Source organism: Helicoverpa armigera, chromosome 28 (genome assembly GCF_030705265.1).
Source record: "Helicoverpa armigera isolate CAAS_96S chromosome 28, ASM3070526v1, whole genome shotgun sequence".
Taxonomy (NCBI): Eukaryota; Metazoa; Arthropoda; class Insecta; order Lepidoptera; family Noctuidae; genus Helicoverpa; species Helicoverpa armigera.
In genome coordinates, this window is record NC_087147.1 from 7870044 (window position 1) to 7888298 (window position 18255).

The 18255-nt window shown below is 37.8% G+C and overlaps 1 protein-coding gene across 1 annotated transcript in view; it reads left to right on the plus strand.

Annotated features, from left to right (window-relative positions):
* Positions 1-18255, plus strand: part of LOC110383293 (uncharacterized) — a 133070-nt gene that overhangs the window by 38694 nt on the left and 76121 nt on the right. Inside the window, exon 2 of the mRNA XM_049850065.2 lies at positions 10847-10925. The gene's annotated coding sequence lies outside the window, so the exon portion shown is untranslated. The remainder of the gene's footprint in view (positions 1-10846; positions 10926-18255) is intronic.

Below are 18255 nucleotides of genomic sequence, written 5' to 3' on the forward strand. Positions count from 1 at the left end.
TCATTCTAAATCATATCAGTGAGAAGGACTGATCATTTTTCATCTTTGACACGCCCAGTGAGAAGGACTGGAGCCTATCGATTCCTGATTGACTTAGGTCTGTCTGGATCATTTACATGGTGCATTGATTCGAGATTGTGTGATCTGATTTCGATTGATTTTAAGATTGTGGCATTCTTTCTAAATATTTCGTTTCTGTTTTGTTTAAAATTATTTTGTCATTCCTACTCGTGTAGTCAGGTAGGCCGAGCTGAAAAGTTACTCCAGTTTTGTTTTCTTCTGTCACCAGGTACAATGTGTAGCCACACGAGGACGTGTGTATGTCAGTTATGGCCGTGTCGGAGATAGTCAATAGTACGGTCACTGAACGAGCCGCAAGCGCGCCCTCTGGTGGCGTTTTCGGTGAAACAACAATTTGGCGCGCTTGGCGGAGTCGTGGCGGTCAGCGCGGCGTCCGCGGAGCTCAGTCTTAGTTCAGTCTTAGTTCAGTCTTGGTCGAGTCTTCATTGAGTGTTCGTGGCGTTACTACCCTACGTCACGTCTAGTGTACCTAGTGTTATTGCCTAGCGTTGTAGATCCAAATTTATCTCTTTGCTTGATTACCCTAACTGATGTCGGACGATAGTGCCAGCCATCCTGATGGCCCCTCCGACAAATATAACAACTTCATATTGTTACTATAGTAGGAAGTAACTATAATGCTTCTAACTCGTGCTTGGGACTGCGTAGGTAAAAGTAGAGAGACTGCGTAGTTGCTGGGAAGTTTATTGTGCCACTTCTTCTTCCCTGCAAAAACACATAGGAAGTGGTGAAGGTTGGGCGTTTTGGGGGCTGTCTTTTGAAAATTGTTGACGTTCAAAAAGTGCTGTTTCGCCAAGATTTTGAATTTTGTTAAACCACGACGAAGTGATTAAAAAAAAAGCGAATTTAGGCCGGATTTCCTAGCAAAGTACATTATTCAGACCAATGATTTGACTAAGCAAACTGCATCATCTCAGTTTCTGCAACATTAATACTGATTGACGGTGCTATTGCTAAGTTGTTGCTTGGCGTTGCATGAGCGATCGCATTCGTCGCGCTGGGGTTATATCTGTTATGGACCATGTGATTAATTCGGGCATTATTTATAATGCCCGAGCATTATGAATAATGTCTACCTTTATCGGGCCAAGTGATTAATAACTATCTTAACTTCTTTATTTATCACATTGTACGGGCATTATTATATTGCTACATGATAGTTGGGCAATTTGATAATAAAGCTATATTTTATGCGGTGCGAGGGTGGCAGTTGTTCTAATAAATAAATCCTGTTACTTGCTACATATTTTATGATTATTGTTTTAAATTATATGTTCTATTTTAATGGGAAATTATAAGTTTAGCCACAAAATTATTAATTGGACAATTGTCATCTAATTTACTAACTCGGCCTCGTTTTTCTTGGCTCGTTTTTTTATGGTAGAATTTAATTTGGATTCAAAACATTGTATTAAAAACTGAACTTAGTGACGAAAACGAATCGCTGCAAAACCGACTCCACGTAGTCTTGTCTGCCCTACCTCTAGAGTGCAATTCCAAACCGCGTAGGCACGGAGGGGCGAGGTGGCCTGCGAGCTGAGGCGCAGGTAGCTGAAGCGCTCGCCGCCGCGGCTGAGGCTGGCCGGCTGGGCCGGCCAGCAAGCCGAAGCTGCGGTGGTGAGCGTGAAAACCATCTGCGACGATAAGCTCGCATGGGACCGCCGGAGCCCCGCAGCGCCGGAGCCGTGACAGAAGCCATGCTTGCTGCATGTTGCATGCTTACTTCTATGCTCTGTCAATTGATATGGGATGTGTTCTATTTAGTTTATTTTAAGTTAAATGTCAATAACAATAAAAAAAAATGAAATTAAATATGTTTGTATTACTTTGCCCAAAAGGTCACGGGCAATATGTATAGTGCCCGGTCAATTTGATTATTTGAATAATTATTATCAAATTGCACTCTCATATTGGGCATTATTCATAATGACCGGGCATTATGTATACTGCCCAATTTATCACTTGGTCCATAACATATCCATCCCATCGGTATGGTGGGACATGTTCATCAAACGAGTTCGTTGTTTAATGGATGGGAATTTTAAGTACAGCGCAGTAACTGTAGGGTCGATCGATTTTAAGTGTACTTTAGCTGTCGATACGGGTAGTGAGAAGCCAGAAAGTTTGACAACCAGTCTTATTAATAAATATTGGACTGCTAACCTCAACATAGTTGGGAAAAGACTAGGCAGATGATGATAAATTACTTATGTATACCTGTGTTTTACGCGGCAAAGCAAAATGGAAATTGTTATTACGAGCAACTTTAAACTAACCGTTATCATTATTCCTAGAGTGGAAAGATAAAATAAATGTCATTTATTCAAAGTAGGCTGACCATTTTTACAAGAGACAGTCTCCAAAAACATTGACCCTACATTGCAACAACACTTGTACATTTCTCAATTTCTTCTTACGATATTAATTTCTGACACTTACGCGAATATTAATTAACAAAATGTAGGGTAGCTGTTTGTAACTAATATATCAAGACGACCAACACCTTAGTCTGCTCGTGACCATGGATGCTGTAAAGGATCCGAAACGTCGGGATTAAATAATATAATATAACCGCGATAAAATCCGTAAAAGTAGTTTTATTTAAATGTTCTTCTTACGATAGCAAACCTAACCAGATCTCAATATATCACGGTCCGCCGTACAAGTGTACGTCAGTTAGTCGAAGTCGCCAATTAATGTGCACAATATCGCAGACCATAGCGGCACCGCATTGTCACCGCCGCAGACCACGGCGGCACGTGTGATCGTTTGACGCACACTGGCGGGATTTGATTAGTTTATGTTAGTAGAACGGTTTATATTGATAGGTTTAGTTGGCGTTTAAGAAACATAACATTAGAGATGTGTTCCTTTATAGGGGCAAAGTGAGTGAAGGTCAATTATTATCTTACGTTTTATTAAGATCTAAAATACTAAGACAAGCATCACCTACTGCTACCAGTTGAATTACTGAGATCTGTTTCTCATTATTTCTTTTACTTAATGCTACAATATTTTCAGGTTTCTCTCCAAGTTTAATCAGATACAGAGGAGTATCCCTTGCAAGAAGCGACAGGCGATTCTATCTCTACAGTAACTCGCTAGTACTTTAAATGCAGTTTTTGATAATACTGACTACCAGCAAGCAACATGGTTTCTTTATTTATCCATTATCCATGAACTAACCTCAGCAAACATCTAAAGTCCTATTATCTCGGAATCACGATCAACTCATTTGAATAATTAAGTGCAGTGTAACAATGCAACCATTCACAATACCGCTTATAAGTACGTAATCCCATACACAAACATACATAAGCACGACATTACCATGTAGAACAAAAGACGAGCGGAGCTGCCATAGCGGAATCTCACTTAAGAAACTAGCGTCACCATGCGGGTGTTCGGAGGACGAGGAACTTTACTGTCTCCGCCCTTATACGTCTTCTTTGGAACCTGCCTATTTTTGTAACACCAAAAATCGTTGACAGATGTCTCAATGATCCCGATCGCCTCGCTAGTTACTCTCTTCTAATTATTTTGCTGTACCATAGGGTCAGGATCAGGGTCCATAATTGTGACATTCATTTTATATTCTTCACCTAATGTACGTCATCATCATCCTCCGAGCCTTTTTCCCAACTATGTTGGGGTCGGCTTCCAGTCTAACCGGATGTAGCTGAGTACCAGTGCTTTACAAGGAGCGACTGCCCTATCTGACCTCCTCAACCCAGTTACCCGGGCAACCCGATACCCCTTGGTTAGACTGGTGTCAGACTTACTGGCTTCTGACTACCCGTAACGACTGCCAAGGATGTTCAATGACAGCCGGGACCTACAGTTTAACGTGCCATCCGAAACACAGTCATTGGTGTCTAAGATATACTTAGAAAGTACATACAAACTTAGAAAAGCTGCATTGGTACTTGCCTGACCTGGAATCGAACCCGCGCTCTCATGCTCGAGAGGTTGGTTCTTTGCCCACTAGGCCACCACGACTTTTTGACCTAATGTACGTAATGGAATGCAATAAACGATATGATATGAAAAGATAATTCACTCGTAAATGATCGTTTTGATTACACTTACAGTACGTATTTGACCAAAAAGAAGGCGCCTGACTCTACATTATGGCATCTCCGTTCATCCTTTCTTACTGCGTTGCTATAACAGATAACTGAGTTATGGTCGGAATGTTGTCTAAATACCTGAGTTGCAGCGAATGCTACCCGCTGCCCGCTGCCGCCGCCGCCATGCTTGCTAGTGGTAGTACGCATCTATTGTGTAATGGTGGATAATTATTAAAACGTTGTTATGTGGCAAATACAATACAATAGTAATGTATGATAGGAAGATTATTTATATAAACACACTTACCTCTCATGTAATGCCACATTTATTACATACATGTACCTAATATAAGTCATATTTGATAACCCTTATATCTATAAATCAGCTACTTAAGCTAAGCCTTCCTTAGCCCAGATTGAAGTTAACTTTTCAATCAAGTATTAGTGTTGTTATTTTACTAATTAAGATATTAACAGCCTTTTTTTACCTTAATACTGATAAACCCCAAAAAGGTATTAAGAGCCATAATATGACATAACGTAAATCACAGAATCATAAAAACCAGCAGAGACACCGTAAGGTATTCTGAAAAACCTTCATAAAAGTCTATTACTTACTATAAAATCCTGCTCTAATGATATTTCCAAGTAACGTAGTGCTTCGCAGCTTAACGCCTAATTAATTTCCAAGAATTCATAAAAAACGTTTTATTAGGAAAATATGGATTATAAGTTTGATTGGCCCTGAGTGCCCGGGGTTAGTGGGCTAGAAAGTACCGCTGTATGCGTGGGTGCAGAAAATTGATGTTTTCTGAGAAATTATAAGGTTTTATACTGAAAGAAAATTACTTCTTGTGGAAAAGGCTAATTCGTTAGACTATTAGAGATATTAATACTATAGGTAGATACTTGTAACACGACTTAAATGTAATTGGTTGGTTAAACTCATATTGACCTCCTTATTAATATTTTGAACCTACTTCGAAAAACTTTGTAACCAATAAGTTACTAGTCCGTTCTTCTCCATAGGCTTTTCGAATAGGCAACTAGAATCAAATTTAGATTTTCAATTTGGAATTTAAAAGCCTAAATTGAATGCTTTAACTTTGACTTCGAAAGATCTTTAATAAAAAGTTTAAATATTGTCAATGTGTAATAACAACTTACCTATACAAGGCACATGTTCTATTGTAAGACATCAGATTTCAGTTACTCCGAAGCCTACACAAGACAGCCACCAACCAAGACCCTTTCAAATCCATCCTTGCTTACTTAAAATCGGCCTAACATACTACACACATACCAATCGACTACTCCAATGAACGAGTGATAGCGAACAAACCCGGCGACACAAACACGGCACACAAATAACGGCGACAAACACGGCATGTGGGCGCACTCGCTGATATCCACTAGTGTTTGATTTGTGCAGTATACTGGACGGTGCCTGACGATGGACAGTGACGATTCTATGATACTCATTAGGTACTTTCAGTTTGCCTAGAAACTTGCTTTTTGTTGCAGGTTATTAAAGCTTAAGACATTTTATATTGGCACTTACCGGACAAGGAATTGAACCCACAATTTCTTCCTTGTGAGGCAGGTAGGCTTTAACCCCTAGGCTACCACGAGTTAGATATACAATTTATATACTTATTATCGTATTTCCTGTCTAAATTATCGTGTGCAATCGTAACTATACCCGAACATTCCATGAATATCAGTACAACATGGTACTGACAGCAACAAAATCCATTTAACACAATAAAAACATAGGTATACAAAATATTATGCATTTCAATTACAAAATACCTGAACCATAGAATGTAATATTCAGAACAGAAGCAATATTAACATACTAGATGGTGCCCGCGACTTCGTCTGCGCAGGTTTAGTATTTCGAACAATATGTTTACAAATTGTAGCCTATGTGTTATTCTGATGTATAAGCTATATGTATTATTGTAAAGTTTCATTAAAATCCATTCAGTAGTTTTTGCGTGAAAGAGTAACAAACATCCATACATCTATACATCCATACATACAAACTTTCGCGTTTATAATATTAGTAGGATTAAACTGTGTTCAGCATCGTATTTGTCTAATTCTTATATTATTTTTGTTCTACAACCCTGTAAATGTGTTCAGATATTGTGTAATTTGGTTGTGTTCACGGAGTTTTGTCGCTAACCGTACATCCACCACAGCAACATATCAGCTAATCAGTAACACGACAGCTGCACGACGGCTACGCGACGCGAACAAAGCGCGCGTCAACACGCGACAAATAAGCGAGTATCGGGTTGCCCGGGTAACTGGGTTGAGGAGGTCGGATAGGGCAGTCGCTCCTTGTAAAGCTCTGGTACTCAGCTGAATCCGGTTTGACTGGAAGCCGACCCCAACATAGTTGGGAAAAGGCTCGGAGGATCATGAGTCGCGCGACTTGCGGTGATGTTTGAAGTAGCATTTTATAAGAATATCTGATGAAGAAGATTTTTAATGGGCAGGTAGACTTGTGGTGATAGGACTAAGTTACAACAGTTAGTAAATGGATTTTGTTTTGGGTTTGGCTTTTGATATTTTTTTATTTCCCTACCCAAATGGTAAAACAGGACTTTTTATCAATTCCTATCTCAACAAGTGTATGCGAAAGACATGATTAAAAGGCAGTTTTATAAATAATGGAATGAGTCCGACACGTACTTGGTCGGTTTTTTAAAAGTTCACTATACCTCTTATTTATCTTAAGTGTAAATAATTCTGAGTTAACGAGCGTAATTTTTTCATTAAACATGCACTTTTTTCTACGCAAATTATTACACGTTTGCACAAATGTATGAAACATGAAAGTAAAATAAACATGACCCGGTGTCGCAAATGAATGGCAAATATACTCGCATCGTCGATCAAAGGTATATCATATCGAGTGATACCGATGTATCGATACTCGAGCCTCTGCCTGTTATGCTAATGACTATTATTTAAAAGGCCATCATTGAACATTTGTTTAACATTTTTATGGTATTCAGCAGAATTATACAAAGTGGAAAATAGCATGGAATAACGGCTTGGATAGTATGTATCTTACTTAGGTTGATACAACCAGTAGTGTTGAAATTTTAATCAATCTTGATCACTGGCAAACGAAGTGTGAAACGAATAAATTAGCTCGATTTTTACGCAATTATTTTTATCAGTTCCTTGGGTTTTGTTGCCTTCGATGCTAGAGCTACGGTTGGTTAGGGTTTCTATTGAGAGAAAAAAAATAGCCAATATTCAAAAGCATGAAAAATTACAGTTTCTTTGGTCTCTAAATTTCAAATATTTCACGTAACAGCTCACCACGCTATAAAGCTTGCTACCCACCGGTGTTCATGCTCGCGTGTTTAGCGTGCGTTAATCGTGCATACCGCGAGCTGGCAGCCACTCTGTGCAGTCGGCTCACTTTAGATAGACTTAATGCTCTAGTTACAGTAATGGAGTTTATTGATGCACTCGATATTGGTTGTTTTAAGGTACGTGTTAAGTCTTAAAATCATTGAGTAATACCGACTACCTAATAAGAAAAAGTCAAAGTCAAAATGACAACACTATATTTCTAGTTAGTGTCTCTCATTTCCATTATTTTTCATTATAATGTACCTTAGTACAGCTGCCTATGTTTTAAAAATGATCTGAACTACGGAATAATTGTTCTAGGCTTACTAGGGTCAGAAATTAGATCATCAATCTCCATGTACATATACATATATAAAAAGGAAAAACATGGACCAATTTTAGTGTGACCTTGTCTCCTACTTAAGCCAACAGACCCATTTACTGATTTCCCATCATTATCATCAAAATAACCTCAGAAGCTTTAAGTCAGACCGTGTTCGAAGCATTTTCTTTAAACAAGTCGAAACACTTCACTCTTCACAAGTTGCTTCAGATTTGATCGACACACTTGAAACTTATTCTTCAAGAGGAGTATTTGTTCACAACAAAGATAAAGTTTCAAGTATGTTTCTAACAAATATGACTTCAAAGACATTCGGTTGTAAAATGAAGCAAAATCATTGAGTTTATAAATACGACAATACGTTATAATAAGTTAAATCGACTATATGAACGCCCGTTTTTCTTACATCTAACGTGAACATCCATAGTCAACAGTTTTTCCAAGAAAGACGGTGTTGCTTGGGCTTTTGTGACAAAAATTTACAGTATTTACTTATTTTTATTTAAATCTATTTACTGAATAAGTTCATTTGAATTAGAATGACAAACATATCATATTATAAAATCTGTATATGTATAATGCCGGCCGCGACCGCACGACCGCGTCCCTGTATACACTCAACTAACCATTGCATTACAAATAGAATAGATAATACATAGTTAGCAACATTTTACTGTTTGTTACGAATGTCAATAATATTAATAGAAAACACGCGTGTTTGTGTCAGGCTGTTGGCATTGCCGATTGGCTGGTCACGGGACAATCCCCCGTTTTGTAATTAGTTCGTTAGTTTTGATTAGCCTGATTGTTTAGATACATTAAATATTTATCTGTGCAGCGTAATTGAACTCCATTGTATACAGAAAATCGATAGATTGGAGATTAATTAAATTATCAGTATCAAAGCTTGGAATAAAATCTTCTGAAGTTGTAAAGAGAAAATAGCATTATGAATTAAAAGGGACATTTGGTAATTGTATTAACAGAAGCCATTTAACCATTAATGAATTAATTAACATTCACTGCGATGTCCCGTATTAGCAAAAATGTTCTTTTTCCGATCTTCCTGTATAGCTATCTCTCTTATACATAGCCCTTGTATAAGGGATAGAAAGGGATGGAGGTAGAATAGCGAGCCGTCAATTACTTGACGACACTCGATTGGCTTTTGTCTCGCGAGTCGCGCCTACACCTAGCGCGGTACAAAAGTGAAAGATTTAGTTTCAGTTTAGGTTTTGGAAAAATCTATCATACCCTTATTTCATCTGCCTAGTCTTTCCCCAACTATTTTGGGATCGGCTTCTAGTCTCACCCGGATGCAGCTGAGTACGAGTGTTATACAAGGAGCGACTGCATATCTGCCTTCCTCAACCCAGTTATCCGGGCAACCCTATTGGGGTATTCCCCACGGTAAGACTGGCGCCAGACTTTCTGGCTTCTGACTACCTGCATCGTCTGCCAAGGATGTTGTATGAAGGCCGAGACCTACAGTTTAATGCGCCCTCCGAAACACAGTCATCGGTGTCCAAACAAACTTAGAAAAATTGCATTAGAACTCGCCTAATCTGGAATCGAACCTACACCCTCATACTTGAGAGGTTCCCCTCCTCATACTTCAGTTCTTTACTCACTAGGCCACCACGACTTTACAATGTAACTTCACAATACTCAAGCACAGTTCTCCAACACTTGTACCGTGCAACATGGAGTGTCCAACAATTTAATTGGTCGCCATCCGTCACGGTCGCAAATTGGTTGCGCTGCGTTTTGCGGACGCGCGCCGCTGCGGTGGACAAGCACCTTTATCTTCTATACTATTGCAGGATTCCACTTGTTACGAATATTGCACTGGGTTTGCTAGTGTCAAATGTTTCTAGATTAATTGTACAATGCATATCTACAGACCTGCAACAGCTCAATTGATGATTATCCTTATTTCCCTAATAATATGTTAATTGCGATGTTTGTTTGTCTATTTGTCAATAGTTCCCGAAGATGGAACCGTTCGAAACAATTACATTTATTTTAAAAAGTGATTGATATTTAGTGAGCTTTATTTAATGGTGTAACCTAACTACTCATCAGTGTGTATGACATTTTGGAAACTCGTTAGAAATCACCAAGAATTTTGGAGCGGGAGTGGGTCCATGAGATCTCTCTTAGATGATAGATCACTAGACTGATCATCATTGTTATCTTAACTATTAAGATATACCCAATGTTGTGTTACAACTCCAGTTTAATTTTAAGTGATCGGACCCTCTACGACCGAGATACATCTACTTCGCATGTAATCTAAAACCGTTGTTATTTAGCGGCAATTTCAGTAACGTGCTAATATCGTATTATCTAGATAGATCTGTGTAAACCAGGCTAATAGCGTTAGGTGCAGCCAATCACAGCTTAGATATCTATAGTAATGGCGAACAGGCCCTAAGTCTTAGTGCCTTAAGTACTAATTGTTGAAGGTATTTGATCCCCAAAGTTACATACATTATTGACCCTTGTCGCAAATTTAGCTTATCTACACTAAATTGGCTAAAACATGCCTTATCTGTAGGTAGGACTGGGTACAGTTCTCGTCAAATAAATAGTCGTCTATGAAGTTGGCTAATTGAGCGTTTGGGTGCTTTTCGGGGCAGTCTTTTGTAAACTTGTCACTCAAAAAGCATAAATGTTAATCAACTTTGAACAAATGCCAATATTCAAAGGTTTTACTGAGATCTTGTACTTTTAAGTCAAATACAATTAATGTTAATAAAAAAATACCCCAGATTAAAAACCGGCACTTTTTAATAAAGCAATATTTAGATTCGAGCAATTATTTCCATAACTCGATTTCCTTTTAAACGCAAATACAAAGCATTAGGCTGGCGACGACATTTTCGATTTACCCTCCCGTTGTTTGTTTTAAAAATATCCGATACGAAGCCATTACGGTATATTCACTTAATAAATTTGTTTATTGCCGCAGGTGCCATTAAATCAAAACCTTTGCTGTCCATGTACGACAAAGGATCTACACTACAGAAACGAGTCAGAAGGTTTACAAGGTATGTAACATGCATAATTTTGAGGCTCACTTTGGTGCATATTACTCTCACGAAACTGATGGTTCGATTTTCATATAATTTCCACCTGTAAATTCATTTAAGTACCTGTCGATAAACAAAAGAGTAAAGAAGAGAGTTTAAGAGAAGGGTTGCAGGCTCAAGTAACAGACCTATGTAGTAGGTATATGACACATTTAAGGCGAGCTTATGTAATAATGGACCAAAGTAAATAATAAATGTATCCCGATGATCTCTATCTTATTAGTGATATGGGCATTTTGGGGGCTATCTTTTGTTTATGACATTCGAAAAGTGCTCATTTATTAGCCTTATTTGAATAAACGTTTTTGAGTTTGAGTCTTAATGCTTGAATAGCGACACGGAGTGGACTTTCTGTACAGCTTTTGTAGTAGATATCACAAAGGATGTAGGTTCGTGCGCTCGGTAGATACAAATATTTATTTTTTGTTTAAACAACACCCGTTTGTTCGATTTTAATGTTGCGTTATTAACCCAATTCCGTTATCAGTTACTCTTTGTTTCTAGTTAGTATTCAGCGTTTTGTGTTTTTATCAATTTGATAATACCTTTTGTAATATTTACTGTTTCCTGTACCTTTGTAAATAAGGACATTAAATATTTTTTATTTTGCACGTGAATATTTTAATCCTCAATTCATAAAGTTGGTTTAGGTATAAAACTGCTCACAGACAAGTAATTCATGATCGGATGCACACGGCGCCCTCAAAGACAGCTATTTCAATTTGCCGAGTGTCAGACGAAGGTCAGACCGTCAGAACAGACGTGTTCTTACTCAAGTTCTCATTTCCTTCGATGTCTCGCGAACCACTGCGGACAAGAACTTGCATATTTTATTCGAACACTGTGAACTTGAGATATTTTACGGAGGAATTTTACTGAACAATTTTTTGCACCCCAAAAGTCTTATTTTTAGGCTTATTATGCTCATGCTATCAATATGTAGAGGTAAGTTACGTCATTTTGACCTACTTAAAGCTTTAAAAAGCACTTGGATAAAGAAAGAATGAACCTTACCTCGACGACTGGACTATTAAACACTGACTGATATAATTTTCACACTGAATCAGTAGTTTGACATTGATAGATTAAAATATAGCTATAGCTCAAACCTTATGCAAGAAAACGTTTTAATCCTCATTTATTCCCAAGTCCGCATCCCCCGTGGTCTCCCCAGACAAAGCGTTCGTTGAAGCTATTACTCAATTTCCTCAGTTCCGTCGATTGTCGATTGACAACAAAACGATCGAACAATCAAATATTTTGCTTAACACCCCCTCCCTCACCCCTCTCACACCTCCCCTCGCAATAAATAAGGAAATTAGTTCGTGTTTGCCTATTTTAAGGACAGATTTTTTGAGTGATTCTTTCCCTTTCACAATGTATTGTGAATTGAAATGTGGAAGTCTGCGGGCCGTCCTGATTGATTCACGATATTTCCAGATGTATTGATAAAGAGTGGGGCGTGTTGTGTTCGGCAGGTGCAGACAACTCTATTATGTTGTAGGAAATGTGTTATTTATTCATTTGTTTTGTTATGCTTTCCTCCTTTCATTACAATTCGACGCTTTATGGGCGCTCAATGAGATGTTGAGACAAAAACAAATATCAATATCTTTACATTCAATTAAACACATATTACTTTATAACGTCACAGATTTAATATGTAGGTAGGTACCTATGCAGGCTAGCCCGAGCCACTAACACCAAGAAACCATTAAAGCTGTCATAAGATTGACACAATAGCAGGTACACATATATTTAGTGTTGCCATGAACATTATGAAAAAAAATACATAAAGACTAACATGAAATAATATAACAGATTTAACAATCGTTTATTAATTAAATAATAATAGTGGATAGTTGTCTAAAGGCAGCCCATGTAGGACTTCTTGCAGCACTTTCTGCAGCAGGGCCACTTGGCGTCCCCACCGCCTCTACCTTTGCCTTTTCTCGCCCGAGCCTCGCCGAAGTCAGGACAGTTCTCAGTTATTATCTGCACTCTCTGGGTCGCCGCCAGTCCCGCCTTGTACTTCCTAATCCTCTCCCGTTCTTTCTCTCGTGCTGCCATCCACGCATCCAACTTAGCTTGGACTTCTATCAGATTCTTCATTCTCTCTTGCTTCTTCTTCGAAACTATGACCCCACCCGCGCCACCTCCGAACATTCCTTGAAATCTTCCGAACGACAGAATATTCTTCTTAATGTGTTCGTAGCCTGTGTTTTTGTATCTTCCTTTTCTTCTTCCACTTTTTGCCTGTACTGTTGTGGAGTTTTGAGAGTTTAGGTCTTCGTGGTCTTCAGTTTTGAGGTCAGCAAGTTCCTGCAGGTCGCTGGTGTCCTCAGTGGCGTTACTGGCAAGGTCAGCAGCATCCACCAGTTCAGTGCCGTTGAACTCTGTGATCTGCTTGAGCAGGTCTCGCATGTAGTTGATTCCATCCCTTGCATCCGAGTCATTGCTCTTCTCTAGAGTCTTGATAGTATCTTCGATAGCTGCATTGATTTGGGTGTAGATGGCTGATCTCTCTTTCTCCAACTGTTCTATTTTCTGTTGTTCATCTTTATTAGGAGTCTGTGGAGATATTGTTGCGCATCTTGCTATGGAGAGCGCGTACACTAGGGTAAGGTAAAGAGATGTTTTCATATTTGTTATATGATTGAGCGTCGAATGTTGATAACGTTTTATTTCTTGTAACAATTTTATGGAGCTCATGTTTGATTCGATATGTTTATAGTTTCGTAACAGTATTTCATTATATTTTACTGCCGTTGATTTTGTTGTACGATTCAATGGTTTTCCGTTTGACTGAAGCTGGACATGTATTGGATGAATTTTGTTTATTTTATTCTGGAAATTTTAAATGTAAAATAATGCGCGCTCGCGATAGCTCAGCAATGTTCTGTTGAATTCGCTTTACTTTTACTACTTACGATATATATCACGAGGAACCGTTTGACTTTGACTTAGACTTTGAAAACAAGCTGCCGCGACAGATCGGTTTCGTTCATCTGCTCGGCTATGACTCGTGAAACCTTGCAGAAATCGCGGTCACCATGTAACACATAAACGTTTTCTATACATACAGGGGCCACTGATTTAGCCATCATAACTGATATCAGATTTCTATATACATTACAAGTAAATATAACGTATACCTAATACAAGAACTTTTCCAATTGAAACTGTCCTTACGCCGAGAAAGGGATCAGACCCACAAGGGCTGTGGGTCCGACGTCAACCTCTAGAGATTTATTATAGTCGTACCTAATGTAGACCTAGTTTAGAGGTATAGTTTAAGGAAGGTAATACTCAAAGTTCAACAAATCAGATTATTTCTGTCGTTTATTGAGATTAAATGGTATTGTTTCGTCTAAGGGCTAATAGCTTAAACGAATGGCTATTTTAATCAGCTGGCTACCAGACATATCTATTTGGACATTTTCCCTAAAGAATTAGAAACGTTCATACAAGCGTATCATCTATACTAATTTAACATTAATATGTTACATAGCTGGACAGTTTGTTTACTAGTTTAACGGTCTAATCGCAGGGACTGTTTTTTTATAAGAATCTCCGAGTGAAAGCGCATTTATCGAGAAAGGCTACGTTTTATCCAGGTGCGTGAAAAAGTTGTTTTGAGACGCGAATAAAACTGCTAGCAGAAACTAGTTTATTACATTAGTACAGAAGTGTCCCAAATCAAGATATGTTACCATTTTTCTGAAACCCACTGAAGCTTGCCCGAAGGTTTCCGATGTCCCGAGTAACACAAATAGCTCTCAGTTATCTTATCAGCCGGTTTGACCGCACATTCGTCTCTGTTTATCAATTTACGTGGATGCTGTAAGGGTTCAGATGAATGGACCACTGGATCTTTCCTTACCGGTGCCGATTTTTTAGGATCCTTTTGGCTGTAGAACAGATTATATTGTTCTATGTAGATTTTATTTCGTAAAATATGTATCTTTCATTTTAAAAATATTATGAGAATTTATCAAAGTACTGTGACTTATGATTTGTTGTTAAATCACGCTCATTATAAATGACTGTAACAATTTAGATATTCTAGTTAATAACTAATTACATAATTAGGATACATAATGTGATGTTTAAAATAATTTGCGATTAAATAATTTATAATATTAAACTCAATATACAACATTTCAAATTACACAACATTATATTAGTGATTTTCTACCTAAGTTTATGAAACTTTATCCTATATAAAATCAATTTCACGTGGAAAACATTACAAACAGTAATTAACTAAGGATTTTAATTGTGTTGATTTGAATTAACTAAGTAATATATGTTCAAATTCAAATATTACACACTGGCTTCCGCTAGTGGTTTCACCCGCATTCTGTATCAACTATCCTGTGCCCCGCACCCCGTAGTATCCCGTTTTCAAATCGATTCAGTTGTTTCTAAGATTGACGGTTTCAAACAAAAAAAAATCTCCAGCTTTATAATATTAAAATATATGATTTTAAGTTATAGGTACGTGTTGATGGACAAAAAGCTGAAATCTTAATATGTAAAACTCTTACACCATCACCAAACATACAAAATTCCTTTTATATTTTCTCCTTCGGCCTCAGAATTCCGTTTGCATACTTTTATCTCACGAACAAAAAAACAGTTCCACAGAAAAATAAAAAAACCCTTTTTCCGACCTCAAGACATATCTGTGTATCTGGCTACCCTCGGAGCTCACAAATGATACCGCGTCGATATGTCCGTCTGTCCCGCAAGCCCAGATAACGCGGGATGTACGTATTGAAGGAAATCCACCCTGACATAGATAAGGCTGGGGGTTTTTTTGAACAAAAATTTTGGGTTTTGTGCTGGAATTTGCGGGTTGATGGTTCAATATGTATTTAGGAAACTAAGGACTCATATCAGAAGTATATGATTTTGTTTGAGACATGGAAACTTCTTCTCGAAGGCTTTCTACGTTTGAAGGAACTTACGGTCTTAATGATTAATGGTTGCTTTTGTGTTCGCACTTCTTCCTCTTATCGAGTGAGCTGTAAGTTTAATTTCACTAAACTAAAAAGACCCAATGTAAGAGTTATTTTTTTAATCCACCTGACGGCCTCCGACCTGGAATTGCAACAACGCGATTGATTACGTTAAATACGATCCCACCCAAAACAAAAATGTGAAAGACTGCCAAGTTCGATAATATGGGAATGCTTCGCCTATAAAAGAAGTGAGATCTGAATAAGTACCAAGTTCCATACACATACCTCAGTTAAAAATAGTTACTTTTTAATGATGTTACTTGGCAAGTTTTCATACACCTTGTTATAAACCTACTAAACGCAATGAATCAAGTATTTAATTTTCTATTAAAACTTGCCAAGTAATCATCATTTTCGAAAGTGATTCACACTTGGCCGTTTTCAGATTTTTACTTTACTTTGACTAAATACAAACCTTTGTACCATTCGAAGATATATTATATAAATATAGATAAATTTAGTTCGTTTTAGTTCCTTAGGGGTATAAATTTACACCGGGTATAAAACACCTTCATTATTTTGAAACCGACTCACACTTGGCCATTTTTAGATTTTTCCCTTTACCTTGACATAAAGACCTACCTCCATGCCAAATTTCAAGTCAATACGACCATTGGAAGTGGTCTAGGTTTTTGATGAGTGAGTCAGTGAATCAGTGAATAAGTGAATCAGTGAATAAGTGTATAGTAAAAATAGCGATTTTCTGACGTCAATATCTCAAGACCTACAATAGGTATATTAATGAAATTTTGTATTTTAGTTAAGTGAGGGGGTCTCAACAGATACTAGAAATTTGATATGCGTAAATAAAATAGATTTTGAGTTACAGGGGGGTCGAATTTGGCCCGAAATGGTTCGTGTAATATAACCCACGGCCGGTGTGTCGCCTTTTTTGCTCGAACTTGGCGGACACACTGCCGTGTGTCTAGATTAGGTTCATTTAATTCAGTTATTCAATTACGTAATACGTTAGTTACAACGAGGCTTGATAATCCATCTATATTTCATCTTTTAAATAACACACTTAGTCTTCGATTTGACAGGTTTTTCGCGGAACCCTAAAAGCATCCCAATTGTGTGGGACGTAAATTGAACGTTTTGCTAACATAACACAATGGAGCCGGGAGCACGATATATACTGCCTATGATATACAATATACATGTCACTTCACATCAAACAATATGTATCAACAGTCGGTACATTATCTCTACACCTTTGTTTTAAATTGTATCAGGCTTTTTATTTTTTCAATACAGAATGTGATCCTTCTTTGTTTTGCATTGAATCATTTTGGATATCTCGTTGCTAAAGGGCAATGAAAGAACATAGGTAAAGTAAGTCCGTAGATTATATCATCACTTTATTATTTCATGATGTCAATTATTTTAACAGTCGAATTTTGATACCTAAATGAATTAATTCTGTTTTACATGGGATTTTTTTGCAGTGCTGAAACCATGATGAATCAACATTAATTTCACCTTTTTAAACAAAATGATTTATTTATTGTATTCAAAGAGCGTCTCCTTATCAATTAATTGCTGACATGATATAATGTACACAATAGTAACACAATGTACATAATACAGTTAATTGAGTAGTGATACAATAGTGGTGGGTCAGCGATGCGTGTCTCCCCGGGGTACCATTGACACGTCGCGTGTCATCAGACGCAGTGGACACGCAAATATACTCACACTGGCTGAGATTGTCCTGCTAATGGGTAAGGAAGAAGTTACAGACAATTTGGTTGTCAAATTCTGACCCTTTTTAACATAGTCCGTTCTAAAATTGCTTGGTTGGTAAGTAGCTTTGACGTATTTCTTCAATAAAGGAATCCAAATGTTACGTGAAAAAACTTTGTATCTGATAACTACATTTTCCAGCAAAATACATAGAAACGTTTTTTTATAATCAATTTTATTATAGCCTCAAACTCAAATGTTTTTATTATTTCAAATAGCCCAGTGCAGGCTCGAGAATTTCACACTACTCGTAGTTGCATATACCTCATCTGTAAACGAGTAGATGAAACATTGATATAATTCGGAATTGGAGCTTACAACATATCAATTCTATTAAAAGTCACAATCAATCAATATCTCATGATAGCAAATCACAACACAACTGGGCAGCCACAGTAGTGCGGCACAGATTACGCGGCTTTACGCGGCTTAGCGGCATTAGGCGGCTCCGGTTACCGCCGAGCCGCAAGCAATGATTAGGCGCGTGCTTTGTCGCGGTCGCCACAGGGCATTGA